Source organism: Balaenoptera borealis (genome assembly GCF_965194805.1).
Source record: "Balaenoptera borealis genome assembly, chromosome: 4".
Lineage (NCBI taxonomy): Eukaryota > Metazoa > Chordata > Mammalia > Artiodactyla > Balaenopteridae > Balaenoptera > Balaenoptera borealis.
Window position 1 is genome coordinate 143,861,404 of NC_138861.1, and position 15,314 is coordinate 143,876,717.

At 36.2% G+C, this 15,314-nt stretch overlaps 1 pseudogene across 1 annotated transcript; it reads right to left on the bottom strand.

The window, feature by feature from the left end:
- Positions 1-2,780: 2,780 nt before the first annotated feature.
- LOC309628497 (dolichyl-diphosphooligosaccharide--protein glycosyltransferase subunit TMEM258 pseudogene) lies at positions 2,781-14,665 on the bottom strand (annotated as a pseudogene). Its single transcript has 2 exons — positions 14,570-14,665; positions 2,781-9,060 (listed from the first exon to the last, which is right to left on the bottom strand). The product of its transcript is annotated as a dolichyl-diphosphooligosaccharide--protein glycosyltransferase subunit TMEM258 pseudogene (transcript).
- Between the last annotated feature and the right edge of the window lie 649 nt (positions 14,666-15,314).

A 15,314-nucleotide genomic window follows, 5' to 3' on the forward strand; every position in this document is an offset into this window, starting at 1 on the left:
TTATTTGTGTCATCTTTAATTTCTTTAACAATGCCTTATTTTTCAAAGTACAGGTCTATCCCTCCTTGGTTAAATTTATTACTAGGTATTTTATTCTTTTTGATGCATTGTAATTGGGATTGTTTTCCTTATTTCTCTTTCTGATAGTTTGTTATTAACGTATAAAAAAGAAATATATTTCTGTGCATTGATCTTGTATCCTGCAAATTTAGTGAATTCATTTATTAGTTCTAATAGTTTTTTGGTGGATTCTTTAGGGTTTTCTATAGATAGTAGCATGTAATCTGCAAATAGTGACAGTTTTACTTCTTCCTTTCCAATTAGGATGCATTTTATCTCTTTTTCTTGTCTGATTGCCATGGCTAGGACTTCCAATACTATGTTGAATGAAAGTGGTGAGAGTGGGCATCCTTGTCTTATTCCTGATCTTAGAGGAACAGCTTTCAGCTGTTTACAATTGAGTATGGTATTGGCTGTGGGCTTATCATATATGGCCTTTATTCTGTTGAGTTATGTTCCCTCTACCCACCTTGTTGAGAATTTTTATTATGCATGGATGTTGAATTTTGTCACATGCTTTTTCTGCATTTATTCAGGTGATTATATGATGTTTATTCTTTATTTTGTTAAAATGATATATCACATTTATTGATTTGCAGATGTTGAACCATCTTTGCATCCCTGGAATAAATCCCACTTGATGATGGTATATGATCCTTTTAATGTATTGTTGAATTGGGTTTGCTAATATTTTGTTGAAGATTTTTGCATCTATGTTTATCAAAGATACCGGCCTGAATTTTTATGTGTGTGTGTGTGATATCTTTATCTTGTTTTGGTATTAGGGTAATACTGGCCTTATAGAATGAGTTCAGAAATGTTCCTTCTCCTTTAAAGGTTTGAAATAGCTTGAGAAAGGTAGGTATTAGGTCTTCTTTAAATGTTTGGTAGAATTCACTTGTGAAGCCCTTTGGTCCTGGACTTTTGTTTGTTGGGTGTTTTGTTTTGTTATTTTTTAAAATTTATTTATTTATTCATTTTTGGCTGTGTTGTGTCTTCATTGCTGTGCACGGGCTTTCTCTAGTTGTGGCAAGAGGGGGCTACTCTTTTTTGCAGTGCATGGGCTTCTCACTGCGGTGGCTTCTCTTGTTGTGGAGCACAGGCTCTAGGTGCACAGGCTTCAGTAGTTGTGGCACTCAGGCTCAGTAGTTGTGTCTCGTGGGCTCTAGAGCGCAGGCTCAGTAGTTGTGGCACACGAGCTTAGTTGCTCTGCAGCATGTGGGATCTTCCCAGAACAGGGCTCGAACCTGTGTCCCCTGCATTGGCAGGAGGATTCTTAACCACTGCGCCACCAGGGAAGTCCCTGTTGGGAGTTTTTTGATTAATTAATCAATTATATTACTAGTAATCAGCCAGTTCAGACTTTCTATTTCTCCCCAATTCAGTCTTGGGAGATAATATTTTTCTAGGAATTTATCCATTTCTTCTAGGTTGTCCAATTTGTTGGTGTATAAGTGTTCATAGTAGTCTCTTATGTTTACTTTTCCTGTGGTGTCCTCTTGTAACTTCTCTTCCATTTCTGATTTTATTTACTTGCCCCTCCCCCTCCCTTTTTTCTTAAATAGTCTGGCTAAAGGATCATCAATTTTGTTTATCTTTCCAAGGAATCAGCTTTTAGTTTCCTTGATATTTTCTTTTGATTTTTAGTCTCTATATTATTTATTTCTGCTCTGATCTTTATCATTTCCTTCCTTCTACTACCTTTGAGCTTTGTCCTTCCTTTTCTAGTTCCTTTAATCGTAAGATTAGATTTGAGATTTTTCTTATTTTCTGAGGTAGGCCTATATCTCTATAAACTTCTTTCTTTGAACTGCTTTTGTTGCATGCCATAGATTTTGGAATGTTGTGTTTCTATTTCATTTGTCCCCAAGTATTTTTTATTTCCTGTTTGATTTCTTCAGTGACCTTCAGGTTGTTTAGTAGCATGTTGGTTAGCCTCCATAGTTTGTGGTTATTTTTTCCAATTTTCTTTTTTTTCATGCTTTTAAACTTTTATTTTGTAAAAAACATTTATTTGATCTGAATTTCTATACCACATGAATGGTCACTCTAATTTCTGATACACAGAAAACTGATACACAGTTACAAATGTCACTTTTCTGTAGACACATTCATTATTGCTTTTTCAAAGTCAGAGGTTTCTGAAGAGTCATTTACCAACACTCAAAAACAGTTTTTTTCTCAGATAATTTACTGCATTATCTACTTATCTTTTGCCAAATATTCTCTAACATACACACATGTTACCACTTGTAATACATTTATATGAGTAGAACAAGATGCTCCTAACCCATTTTTAGGATCTACACTAAGTAAAAAATTACACGATACCTGGAAACTACTTTCTGAGTCCTTATAATCTATATAAACAACCAAGGAATTCATAGATAATAGACCTAAAATTAATCATCAAATTATTCCAAAAATATATAGCAAGACAAGATGGCAAAATAATTTAATTCATAAAAATGGTTGAAAGAATGTGGTAATTTTTAAAATTCGACAAATGAGAGCATTACATAGAAACTACCTCAGTTTGCTGATAAATTAAGATTATTATATTATTGTTTGTTTTGGGAAAGTAGCGTGGACTCCTCTTATGTAAACTGTGTATTTACCTAAGGAATATATATATGTAGTCTTATCAATGCCTGCTGTGGAAGTAATAATGTGAAGTCAGCTCAAGATCAAGGCTTCCAAGTTTGGTAATGGAATTGTAATTGATTTCTAATTTCATACTGTTACGACTGGAAAAGGTAATTGATATGACTTCAATATTTTTATATTTATTGAAATTTGTTTTGTGGCCTAATATGTGATCTATCCTGGAGAATGTTCCATGTGCACTTGAAAAGGTTGTGTATTCTGCTATTTTGGGGTGGGATGTTCTGCTTATATCTATCTATTAAGTCCTTTGTTGTAGTGTCATTTAGGATTAAAATCAAAATCTTACAGATTTTCAGTCTGGATGATTTGTTTATTAATGTAAGTGTGTGTTAAAATCCCCTACTATTATTGTGTTCTGTGTCAATTTCTCCCTTTATGTTCATTAATATTTGCTTTATGTGTTTAGGTGCTCCTATGTTGGGTGCATAGTTATTTATAATATTTATAGTTATATAAATAGATATTTATAGTTACATCTTCTTTTTGGATCAATCCCTTTTTTCTTATGTAATGTTTTTTTCTCGTTATGGTCTTTGTTTTAAAGACCTTAACTTCTATCTGTTTTGTCTGATATAAATATTGCTACCCCAGCTTTCTTTTCATTTCCATCTGCATGATATACCATTTTCCTTCCTTTCATTTTCAGTCTGTGTGTTTCTTTAGATCTAAAGTGAGTCTCTTGTAGGCATCATTTAGATGGGTCTTATTTTTTTTTTAATCTATTCAGCTACACTATGACTTCCTTTTTTTTTAGTTTTTAATTAATTAATTAATTTATTTATTTTTGGCTGTGTTGGGTCTTCGTTGCTTTGCGTGGGCTTTCTCTAGTTGCAGCAAACGGGGGCTACTCTTTGTTGAAGTGCAAGGGCTTCTCACTGTGGTGGCTTCTCTTGTTGCAGAGCACAGGATCTAGGCTCGTGGGCTTCAGTAGTTGTGGTACACAGGCTCGGTAGTTGTGGAGCATGGGCTTTATTGTCCTGTGGCATGTGGGATCTTCCCGGACCAGGGCTTGAACCTGTGTCCCCTGTGTTGGCAGGTGGATTCTTTTTTTAATTTTTAATTTTTTTAAATTTTTGGCTGTGTTGGGTCTTCACTGCTGTGCGCGGGCTTTTTCTAGTTGTGGCTAGTGGGGGCTACTCTTCGTTGTGGTGTGCAGGCTTCTCATTGTGGTGGCTTCTCTTGTTGCAGAGCACAGGCTCTAGGCACGCGGGCTTCAGTAGTTGTGGCACACGGGCTTAGTTGCTCCGCGGTATGTGGGATCTTCCCAGACCAGGGCTCGAACCGTGCCCCCTGCATTGGCAGGCAGATTCTTAACCACTGTGCCACCAGGGAAGTCCCTACCCTATGACTTTCTATTTTAGCATTTAGTCCATTTACATTTAAAGTAATTATTCACAGATACATACTTATTGCCATTTTGTTAATTGTTTTCTGGTTGTTTTGTAGTTCATCTCTGTTCCTTTCTTCTTGTCTTGTTCTCTTCCCTTGTGATTTGTTAAATTTCTTAAGTGTAATGTTTTTATTTCTTCCTATTTATTTTTTGTGTATCTATTATAGATTTTGGTTTGTGGTTACCATGAGGTTCATGTATAACAACCTACATATATAGCAGTCTATTTTAAGTTAATGGTCACTTAAGTTTGAGCACATTTTAAAAGCACTGCATTTTTTATATACTGATCCCCATTTATTATGTTTCAACATCATTTAATTTTTTTTGTATTGCATACAAATTATTTTAGATACAAATGATTTTACTACTTTTGTCTTCTAAACATCATACTAGTTGTATAGGTGGTTGATCCACTACTTTTACTATATGTTTGCCTTTACCAGTGAAATATTTTCTTCATAATTTCCTTGTGTCTGGTGATGGCAATTTATTTTCCACTTATAGAAGACTCTATAACATTTCTTGTAAGGCTGGCTTAGAGGTGATGAACTCCTTTAGGTTTTGCTTGTCTGGGAAACCCTTTATCTATCCTTCAATTCTGAAAAATAAACTTGCTGGGTAGAACATTCTTGGTTTTGATTTTTTCCTTTCCACTACTGTGACTATTATTGTGCCTATAGTGTGCCAGTCTCTTCTGGTATGTAAAGTTTCTGCTGAAGAATCAGCTGGTAGTCTTATGGGGGTTCCTTTGCATGTAACTAGGTGTTTTTCTCTTGCTGCTTTTAAGATGCTCTCTTTAACTTCTGACATTTCCATTAGAATGTGTCTTGGTGTGTTTCTCTTTGGGTTCATCTTGTTTGGGATCTCTGTGCTTCCTGGACATAGGTATCTCTTTCCTTTGCCAGGTTAGGAAAATTCTTCGCCATTATTTCTTCAAAGACAGGTTTTCTGTCTCTTTCTCTCTCTCTCTCTCTTCTCTTTCTGGTACCCTTATAATATGAACGTTAGTCCATTTGATGTTGTCCCAGAGGTATCACAAATTATCTTCATTTAAAAAAAATTTTTTTTTCTTTTTGCTGTTCTGACTCATGATTTCCACTACCCTGTTTTCCAGATCACTGATCTGTTCTTCTGCATCCTCTAATCTGTTGTTGATTCCCTCTGGTGTATTTTTTATTTCAGTTATTGTATTCTTCAGTTCTGATTGTTCTTTTTATATTTTCTATCGCTGTTGAAGGGCTCACTGAGTTCATCCATTCTTCTTCCGAGTTTGGTGAGCATCTTTGGGACTATTACTTTGAACTCTTTACCTGGTAAATTGCTTATCTCCATTTCATCTAGTTATTTTACGGCACTTTTGTCTTGCTCTGTCATTTAGAAAGTATTCCTTTGTCTCTTCATTTTGTCTAACTCTCTGTGTTTGTTTCAGGCATATGAGTTACTTTTCCTGGTTTTGAAAGAGTGGCCTTATGTAGAAGATGTCCTTTGGGGCTCAGTGGCACAATCCCCCCTGGTCACCAGAGCCATGTGCTCCAGGGGTGTCCTCTGTGGGGGTTGCATGCACCCTCCTTTTGTGGTTGGGCTGTGTTTGCTGTCGGCATGCTGGTGGAGGGACTGGCTTTGCCCTGCCTGTCTTTGAGGCCCAGCTGCAACTGCTGTGGTTGTACAATGTGTGTGGCTGGTCCCCTGGAACAGGAACTGATTTGGATGAGTGCCAGTGCTGGCCAGGGCCACCCACCAGGTGGGGTAAGGTAGAAGCCACTTTGAGGGGTGCCACTGCCAGCCAGGGTGTCGTGGGGTGGAAAGGCAGCCACTTTGGAGTGATTGGCTAGGACCACTGGGTTGGGCAGTGCTAGTCCTCAGGGGAATGCTGTGAGGGGGTACATGGTATTATCTAGTTTAATAGATAGTGACAGAAATAGTGCCCATCACAATGGGGCCAGCTAGGTAGAAGAAGAATAAAAAATGATGGCACTTTCCAGTGCTTCCATCCTTGGAGGAAGTTCCACCAAATTCCTGCCCCTCTGGCACATACTCTAAAATTAGTCAATGAATCTCCTCATACAGCCCAAGTACTTTTAAAGCTGCTGCCTCTGCTCTGGGACTTGAAGTGAGTGAGTTCATGTTCAGGCTCTTCAAGAGCAAAGTCTTGTTTTCCCATAGCCCTATGGCTCTCCCAATGTAAACCCCGCTGGTTTTCAAAGTCGGGCATTTTGGGGGCTCACCTTCCTTGGTACATGTCCCCCAGGCTGTGGAGCCTGTTGTGGGTCTCAGACCCCTGACTCTTCAGGGGAGGAACTCCACAATTGTGATATCCCATTTGTGGGTTGCTGGATTGAGGGTGTGGCTTCTAACCAGACCATGTCTCTGATCCTCTTACCATCTCAACATGGCCTTTTCTTTATATCCTTAGTTGTAGGAAATCTATTCTGCTATTCTTCAGGGTGTTCTCATAGATAGTTGTTCTATATTAGCGATAGTTTTGATGGGAGGAGGTGTGGACAGCATCTTCCTATTCCACCGTCTTGACCTGGACCTCTCAACTTCTCAACATCTTCTTTTTTAGATGCATCCACGTGGTTGCAAGTATCTGTAATTAATTTACTTTCATTTAACTTTTGTATAGTAAGCCATGGGTGATGCCAAGGACCAATGACACATTCTTATAAATATCCCTTAGTGCACATGTATGTGCATTTCTGTGGGACAGAAGCCTAGGAATGAAATGGCCAGGCCTATCTTCAACCCTACTAGACAATGCAAAATCGTTTTCCGAAGTGGTGTAACAGTTTTCATTCCCACCTGCAGGGTATTAGAGTTTCTGTTACCACACATCTTATCACTGGCATTGTCAGTCTTTTTAAAATTTATCCATTCTGGTGGTTGTCTAGTGGTATTACACTGTGGTTTCAAATTGCATTGCCTTGACTTTCATCCAGGTTGAAAACTTTATATTTATTGGGCATTTGGCAATCCCCGTATGGGGTTGTCTGTTTTTTTCTTATTGACCGTTTGGAGTTCCTGGTATATTCTGTATTGATCATTTTGTTAGTTATATGTGTTACAAATATTTTAATCCCACCTGCAGCTTCCTTTACATTCTTTTAATGGTCATTTTAGTGTTTTACTAACCAACTTTGATAAAGATGAATGGCTTAGATTAAGAGTAGTGTACACCCAAGGGAAGTGTGAAATATTTTAAGCACCAATTAACTAAAACATGAAACCACAGAAACTAGTCACTCTCTACGAAACACAATATTTAAATATAAATATTTTTAAGTTAAGCATAGACACATTAACACAAACAAATCATCAAAGTTCATTGATTAAACAATTGTGTTATCAATTTCACGGTGAAGAAATAAATATTATTAGCAATCCAGAAGCCTCCCTTGTTCTCTCCTAATTACTAGCCTTACTTCCTCTAGAGATCATTTCTGCTCTGAGTTCTAAACCAAAGTCTAGTTTTGGGGGTTTTTGCATTTCATTTACATAGAATCATTCCTATGTGTTTTTCTTTTTCTCTCAATTTTATATTTGTCAGATTCATCCATTTTAATACATGTAACATAGCGCCTTATTTTTGTTGCTGTATAGTGTTTCTTTGTATGAATGTGTCATGCTTTATTTACTCTTTCTAATCTTGCATTACACTTAAGTTGTTTCCAGTTTCAGGTGTTAAAAATCAAAATTCAACTGAGTAAATGTGAAGATCTAATTGGCTTTTCTTTCAGTGATTCATGAATTCATGAATGGAGGCATCCTAAGTAGAAAATAGAAAAACACACCAAAGAGCTGGAGAAAAGGAGAGGTTTTTAAATAGCAGAAAAGGAGTAGAACAAAAAAGTCATTAACAAAGAAAAGAGTATTGCAGGCAAGGTCACCTTTCATTGCAGAAAAGCAGGGGTCTATCAGGCAGCTTACCTCCCTAATGCTGACCAGGAAATTCCAGACTGACAGGTTAAGATTATGTTCCTAGGAGAGGCTGAAACTGCAATAGCTTAGGTATTAAGTCTTGGTTTGCTGACATGGGGCTTTGCACAAGTGACTCCATTTTGGACCTGTTGTCTCATTTTCAACAGGGGATATTCTAAATAACACTGCTATGAGCATTCATTATTTACATACATCACATACACACAAAATTCTGTTGGATATACACTTAGGAGTAGAATTTGCCAGGTCCTAAGGTACACATATTCTAACTTTTGCTGAAAATGCCAATCAGATTCCCCAAATGATTGTACAAATATACATTTGCTTCAGCATTGCATAAGTGTTTCATGTGCTTCACGTCCTCATCAACACTTGGTATAATCAGTTTATTCATTTTAGCTATTCTTATTGGAACGTGGGGGTATCTATTTGTGATTTTAATGTTCATTTACCAGATGAGATTAAATATATTTCTATAAATGTATTGACCAGTTGAATATTCTCTTTTCTTAAAATAAATGTTCAGTTTATTTGTCTATTTTTCTATGCTTTTATTGACTTGTACGAGTTATCTATATGCATTTTGGATGTGAGAATTTTTTTTTTTTGGTCACATATCTGCCTTTATTGTGAGCAGCAGGTGGGACACTTCCAGCATAGCAAAAAAAAAAATGAATTTACAAAAGCAGGGATTCAGTTAAGCTGCCTGGTTGGAACCCTTGGGAGTTCATATTGTAGATGCCAACCCAGAGCAGCAGGAAGAGGACTCTTCCCACGAAGAGTGAGGCCACCAAAGAGATGAGGAGCTCCTTGTAGATATCCCGAGTGTGTTTGGTGGAGGTGACCTCATAAACGAAGAACCAGGCAGTGAAGAACATGCCAGTGGCCAACAGCCCCACGGTCAGACGTGGAAAGACAGCCGGGTTCACTGGGCTGGTGTATCTTCTTATGGCCTCAAGCTCTGTTTTGCCAGGCACAGGGTAATCCGCTGCTCCTGAGAACTTTTAATTTATTAAAACCTTTAAATTTTTATTTGGATTTGGGCCAGAGAAATCTTTTTCCACTCTCTTAATTTTCTTCATTTTTACTCCCTTAATAATGCCTTTTGATGAAAAGAAGTCCTTAAATTTTATATGGTTCAATTCATTAATCATTTCCTTTATGTTTAGTGCTTTATATATATTTGTCTCAGAAATCTTTCTCAACCAAAATTGCATGATGGTATTGGTTTTGATCTGTATACATTCAACAAGTATTTTATTGAGTACCTAATACTTAGCCACTACACATTAATTGATCTCTTGTAGATAATTGAATTTCTACACCTAATTGGTAATTCAAAACCCATTAAAAACATGGAACTCCAGTAAAACCTGCTCAGTCCTACCTTTTGAATTATCTATAGTTTTGACCATTTGGGTAACTCTTTTCAATTTAATTTGCAGTATATGAGTAATTATCCTTTGTTTAATCTTCTTACTTCCTCAATTCTTTTTCTCTTGCTGTGTTTTCTAAAGCTTTATTTATGGTCCCATTATGTGTCTTTCTTTGTAGTTTTGAAGTACAAAATTATTATTAGTTGATTTTGGAAGAAGTCTGATTCCCTCCATAATGCCCTGCAAAATGTTGTTTTCCTATGACAATTATCAATGAAACACCTGCATAGCACTCTTCAGCTATGCCTCTCCAACATAATGGCATTTATGTTTACTGTCAAATACGACTCTTGAGTGTTCTGTTGTAATAGGGAAAAAAAGACTTTTAGATCCCTTTTTGGAGGTAAGAGTTACTTTCTGATGGATTCTAAGCTATAAATGACTTTGTCATATTTTCTGCATTACCTCCTCCCACAAAGAGAAAGTAATAGTCTAAGTACCATTATTATTTAATCATTCCATGCACAGTGTTATATAGATCTATAATTTCCAAATCTGATTGATTTTTGGAATAGTTTTTTAAGAATACTGAACTCCATGATGCAACCTAGGCCTACTGAAAGAGAACTCCTGAGGATAGAACCTGACAACTTATTGTTATAATTTTGTTTTGTTTGGGTCAAAACCCTCCTTTGATAACTGTGATAATCAGCCAGGATTGGGATCTGCTGCATTAGACTGCTTATACCTCTCAAATCAAATCTCCTGCCAAAAAACTTAACACTTCAGTCTTCACTTATCTCTTGCCACATCCTGGTATGTCTCTACTTAAATCCATATTTTTACTAATTATTTTACCATTCCTAGCCACCTAGGACTGTAATAACAAGCCTATCATTGACTTTTGTTTCTCTCCTGCTTTTGCCTCTCCAATTTTCATCCAGTCTCCAAGACATATTGATTTTATTTCCACAATATTTGTCTCATCTGTTTTCTCGTTTACATTTCCAGTGCAACTACTCTAATTCAACTCCCATTTCTCTTGCTAAGACTTTTTAGAGAGCCTATTCTCCCTGACTCCAAGATCAATGCCACATAATCCATCCTACACCCTAGTCTCAAAGACCATAGCTTGACCTTGATGTGACTTTTTCAAACATTTTTCATAGCTCTTCATTTTCTACCATGTAAAGTGCATATTCATAGGCTGGCATTCAATACCTACTATTACCTGGTCACTATATATACCATTTTACTTTGTCTCCCTTTTTCCCCTTTATGCAGCTACTTGTTTGTCTCTTTCTCCCAAACCTGCTCTATACTTTTCAGCTTTACCTGTTTGCTTTTACCTGGTTTAGTAACCCGTTCATCTGATTTGTCCTTCCTCCTTCCCTATCTGTTCAAATATAATTTATATATCAAGCGAAAGTTCAAATGCCATCTTCTTCTTCAAATCTTACTTGATTTCACATGATTGCAGTGATCCATTTATCTTCACAATCTTATTTCCTTATGTTACCATATTTTGCATGGAGGTTTTCTGCCTTCATTGTTTGTAAGCTCACTGAAAGTTGAAACTGTAGACTATTCAACTTTCTCTGCTCTAGAATGCCTGGCACAATGCCGTGCCCACAATTAGGGCTCAGTAATTTATGGAATAAAGTGGTGGGTGCATGAATAAATGGCTATACTGAGAATCACAAAATAGCAGTAAAATGACTATCCAGGCATCACTAAAATCTGCTTACAAGATTCTAATGGGAGAAATTGAGAGTAATAGAGCAATGAACATTAATATTTTCTAAGAATTATTTCCCTTTAATGAGATGAATAAGTGATTATCTCTGCCTGAACGTATGGTGACAGAGTATGTAGAAAGCTCTACTTAGTGATTATTTAAAATGAACTTATTTCCATCATAATATTTAGGTAAATGAATTTCAGGTATAAAATATTACATAGACTCAGGCAAGATATTTTTCGTTTCTATTTTTAAATAATTCTTATCTGGAAAAAATAACTATTTTTAAGATTAGGAGTAAATATTTATCAACATTTCTGAAAGCAAATTACCCAATACATTTGTGACAGTTTCAGGCAAAAATAAGTACTTATCTCTGCATTTATTATATTAGACCACCAGTAACTTGCTCTTCAAAGTAGTTGTCATTTATTGAGGAAAAACTTGCCTCTTATGGAGTTTGGTTTTACCTATCTTAGACTATGATACTAAAGACGTTTCATTCTTTAGAGGTAGTAATATATACATGCTATTTAAATACAAACAATTTGGTCTGCATATTGTCAAGAGTTTATGTTTATCAGCAGTGAATAACAATTATTATACAAGTGCTCTGCAATAGACCTTCAGATAATAGGAAATCTATTCTAAAAAATGCAATTCATTGTTCATGGTTTAGATTTTAAGGAAATATTTTTGAATATTAGTTTAAATAAATAAATGACCTCTGAGGGTCTTCATAGAATTCATGTTAAAGTAACTTGAGGCAAATGATTACAATCTTAGATTTTCCCTTATGTTTCATTCCTTTCTGCTCATGCTCTCTTAATAACAACTCCGGTTACTATCATTCCTCCTCAGGCTGCCAGAAACTGCTAATGGACTATGCTCATTCTTTTTTGATCCCTAGATGTTGTTCCCTTGGTGTTATTAGTTTATTTGTTTGGTTTTGAAGACATTATAATATCCCTTAAAAAAACAACTATTGATTGCTGTGAAAGGTCTGGCTTCTTTATCATGCTACTAAAGTTAGTCCCCTCCATGTCACAAAATAAACTCATTCTGTGGTGCTTCTTTTCCCTCCATTTAAAAATGTTTCCATAACTATAAAAAGAAGATATGTAATAAAGACATCAGTCCTTAGTAAAAAAATAAAGTGTTATGCTTTTATTTGTTTTTTTTTCTGACATTCTACCTATTTGATGTGCAGTTACCTAGCATGAACTACCTGACTATATAGGGTGATAGTTTTCATGTGCCTAGGAGCAAGCAAGAATTTAATCCACTGAAACTGGAAAGACAGGTAATTTTATTCATTTTTTTGTAGGCATCAAGTTAGCTGAGATCCTTTTGTTTACAAGAAACAAAAATCTATCTCAAAATAGATTAAACACCATAAAAGGAAGTTATCGGATTATATAGCTACACTCTAGGATAGACGTGGCTTTAAATTGGGCTGGATTCCAGGACACAAAGGATGCCATTAGGATGCCAGGTCCTTTCATTTTCTCTTTCCTATGACTAAGTTTCCTTCAGAAATGTAGCTGTAGCTCACATTCTCTTTATGATTTGTGATCCTAGAAAACATAGTGGTATTTTCTGATAGCACCAGTAACCCAGGTACAGCTCTGGTTCAGCAAAATGTTGACAGCATGGACAGCATGATTGGTAGATTTACCAAGTGGGAGGGTAAGTTTCCAAGAATAAAACCATGCAGGGATGACAACAAGCATCTAATACTGACGATAGGTAGGTGTCAATCAGCAACTCTAAAGGTGCAATAATAGGTAAACATCTGAGGAAAGAGTCACCAAAAATGGACCACCTGCTAAAATACTCTGAATACTCTAAAATAGAACGAAGTCTTATTGGAAAGACTAGAGACATTGAGAATTAGATTTTGCCAGTAAGTCCTAATTTCTTTTCTTCTCTGAGATGAAACATCAACTTCCTTGCATAATGTCTTTTTGACCAGGATATAGTTCATATTCTTTTCTTCTAATACTCCCTTCTCTTTTGAGAAATAACAGTCTTCACATGTGTTTACACTTGTGTCTACAGTAATAGCTAACTGGAGGGGCTTTCTGTATCTTTTCCACCTACCTTTCTTTACTTAACTAATCTATCACTATCTTATCTTTTAAATGTGTCTTGAGTACATTATCATCACTCTACGTGTCATGACACTAATTAAGGCTGTAGAGAACCTCCACTATTAAAATTATCTCTAAAGTATTCTCAATGCCTTCATGTTTTCCCTTCTTACATATGGTCACAGGGTGAGGGTGCTAAAAAGCATACCTAAAGCATATCTAATCAAGTGACTGGCCTGCCTTAAGTCTGTAGATGGATAGGTAGCTCCCATCAACTACATTCATGATTTGGCAGATACTCAATTGCAGTAACTTCCCTAACCTGTTGTTATCACACTCCAGTGGTATAGAAGTACTTGTATTTCCCTCAGTATGCTATGGTATTAGGTAACTCCATGTAGTGATTGCTCCAATGCAAACATAGTTAATACCTCTCCCTTCAGTTCCACTTTCCTATATATATTTCTATCATTGCATTTACACAGAGTAACATCTGTCTACATGCCTCACTTTCATTACCCATATTGGTCTCTGTTTCTTGTAGGTGTAATCTATGACCTTGCTATTCAAAGTGGTATTCTGTGGACCAGGAATATTGGGTTCAACCTAGGAGCTGTTTAGAAATGAAGAATTTTGTGCCTCATCCTAAGCTTATTGAATCAGAATATGAATTTTAACAAAACGCTCAAGCAATTCAAATGTTCTTTAAATTTTGAGGAACACTGATTTATGACATATTCCTTGAATGTTAAAACCAAGCATCTACCAAATTGGTACTTATACTTGGTATATAGTAAATTATGTATACATTTTGGATTTAATTGAAATAAGTTTATTTACATCATGATTTTTTTTTTGAGCCTCAGTAAAAAATCCTCACTCTTCCTAGGAGGTGTTTTGCCTCCTAAGAAAATAAAGATCCTGTGGTTATGTCATATTCTCAGACTACAGATTTAATATTTGGCTACATCTCTTCCTTCAAACCCCGGAAAAATTTTCCCTATTTCCTCTAAGCTCACCAGTTAACCCTGAAATAGAAAGCAGTGGTAAGGAAATATATTAGTAAGAGTCCAAGCTGAGGTGCAGCCCATTGCAGGAGATGAATTGCATTACTGGCCTTCAATTTTATAGCATTTGGTCATGCCCTCCCATACTGACTCTGAGCTTGAGCACGTGATTGCTTTAGCTAATGGAACAAGGACACATTTGATGTGAGCAGAGCTTGTGCACTTCCATTTCCTTCTTACTCTTTGCCTTCATTATTAGAACAAGGAACAGAGCCCAGTAGGCATAGTTGTACCAGTCGAGGCCTAGACATGACAGAAGGCTTAGCCAAGATCAGAAAAGCCAACTTGTAGCTGATGAACAGCTGACTACAGACAGGAGTGAACCCCATGATCCCAGGTTAGGTTCAGCGGGACTGTCCAGCTGACACACAGAACCATGAGCAAAAATATTTATTACAATATTGTTGCATGTCACAGAGGTTTTGTGGTTGCTTTTTTGCAACATTATTGGGATAATAGATAACTGCTACAGCAGTCGGAAGTATAACTGTTCAAGTACACTCAGTTTCCTTTGAGGTTCATTCATAACTTGAATAATTTTTATACTGCTTAAACTTGAAAATGAACAAAAAGTGTCCTCTATACTTAAAATCTTAGTTATAAATCTCAATAATAGGAATAAAAAGAGAATTAGTTTACAGATATGATAAAACTGTTCTCAAAAGTCTTTGAATCTCTGTAGGAACTGGGGTAAGCGTTCTTTATTTTCTTCTAGTTAGAGGATCCCTACCTCTGGGTTCAGAAGGTCAGATAAGATTGCTTACCTAACTATTGGGTAAGAGTTGCTAAAAATTACAGATATATAACGTAGATACAGCAAGAAATTTGTTAAAATTGGAAATGAGGTAGTTGTATGACTAGATACTTCTACGAAAGGAAGGACAGAGGGAAGTTTTGCTATTTAAATGCATTTCTTGTTAGGGGGTCTCATAATTCTTAATTGGAAAGTCTATTATTTAGATTGTACTTTTGCTAATT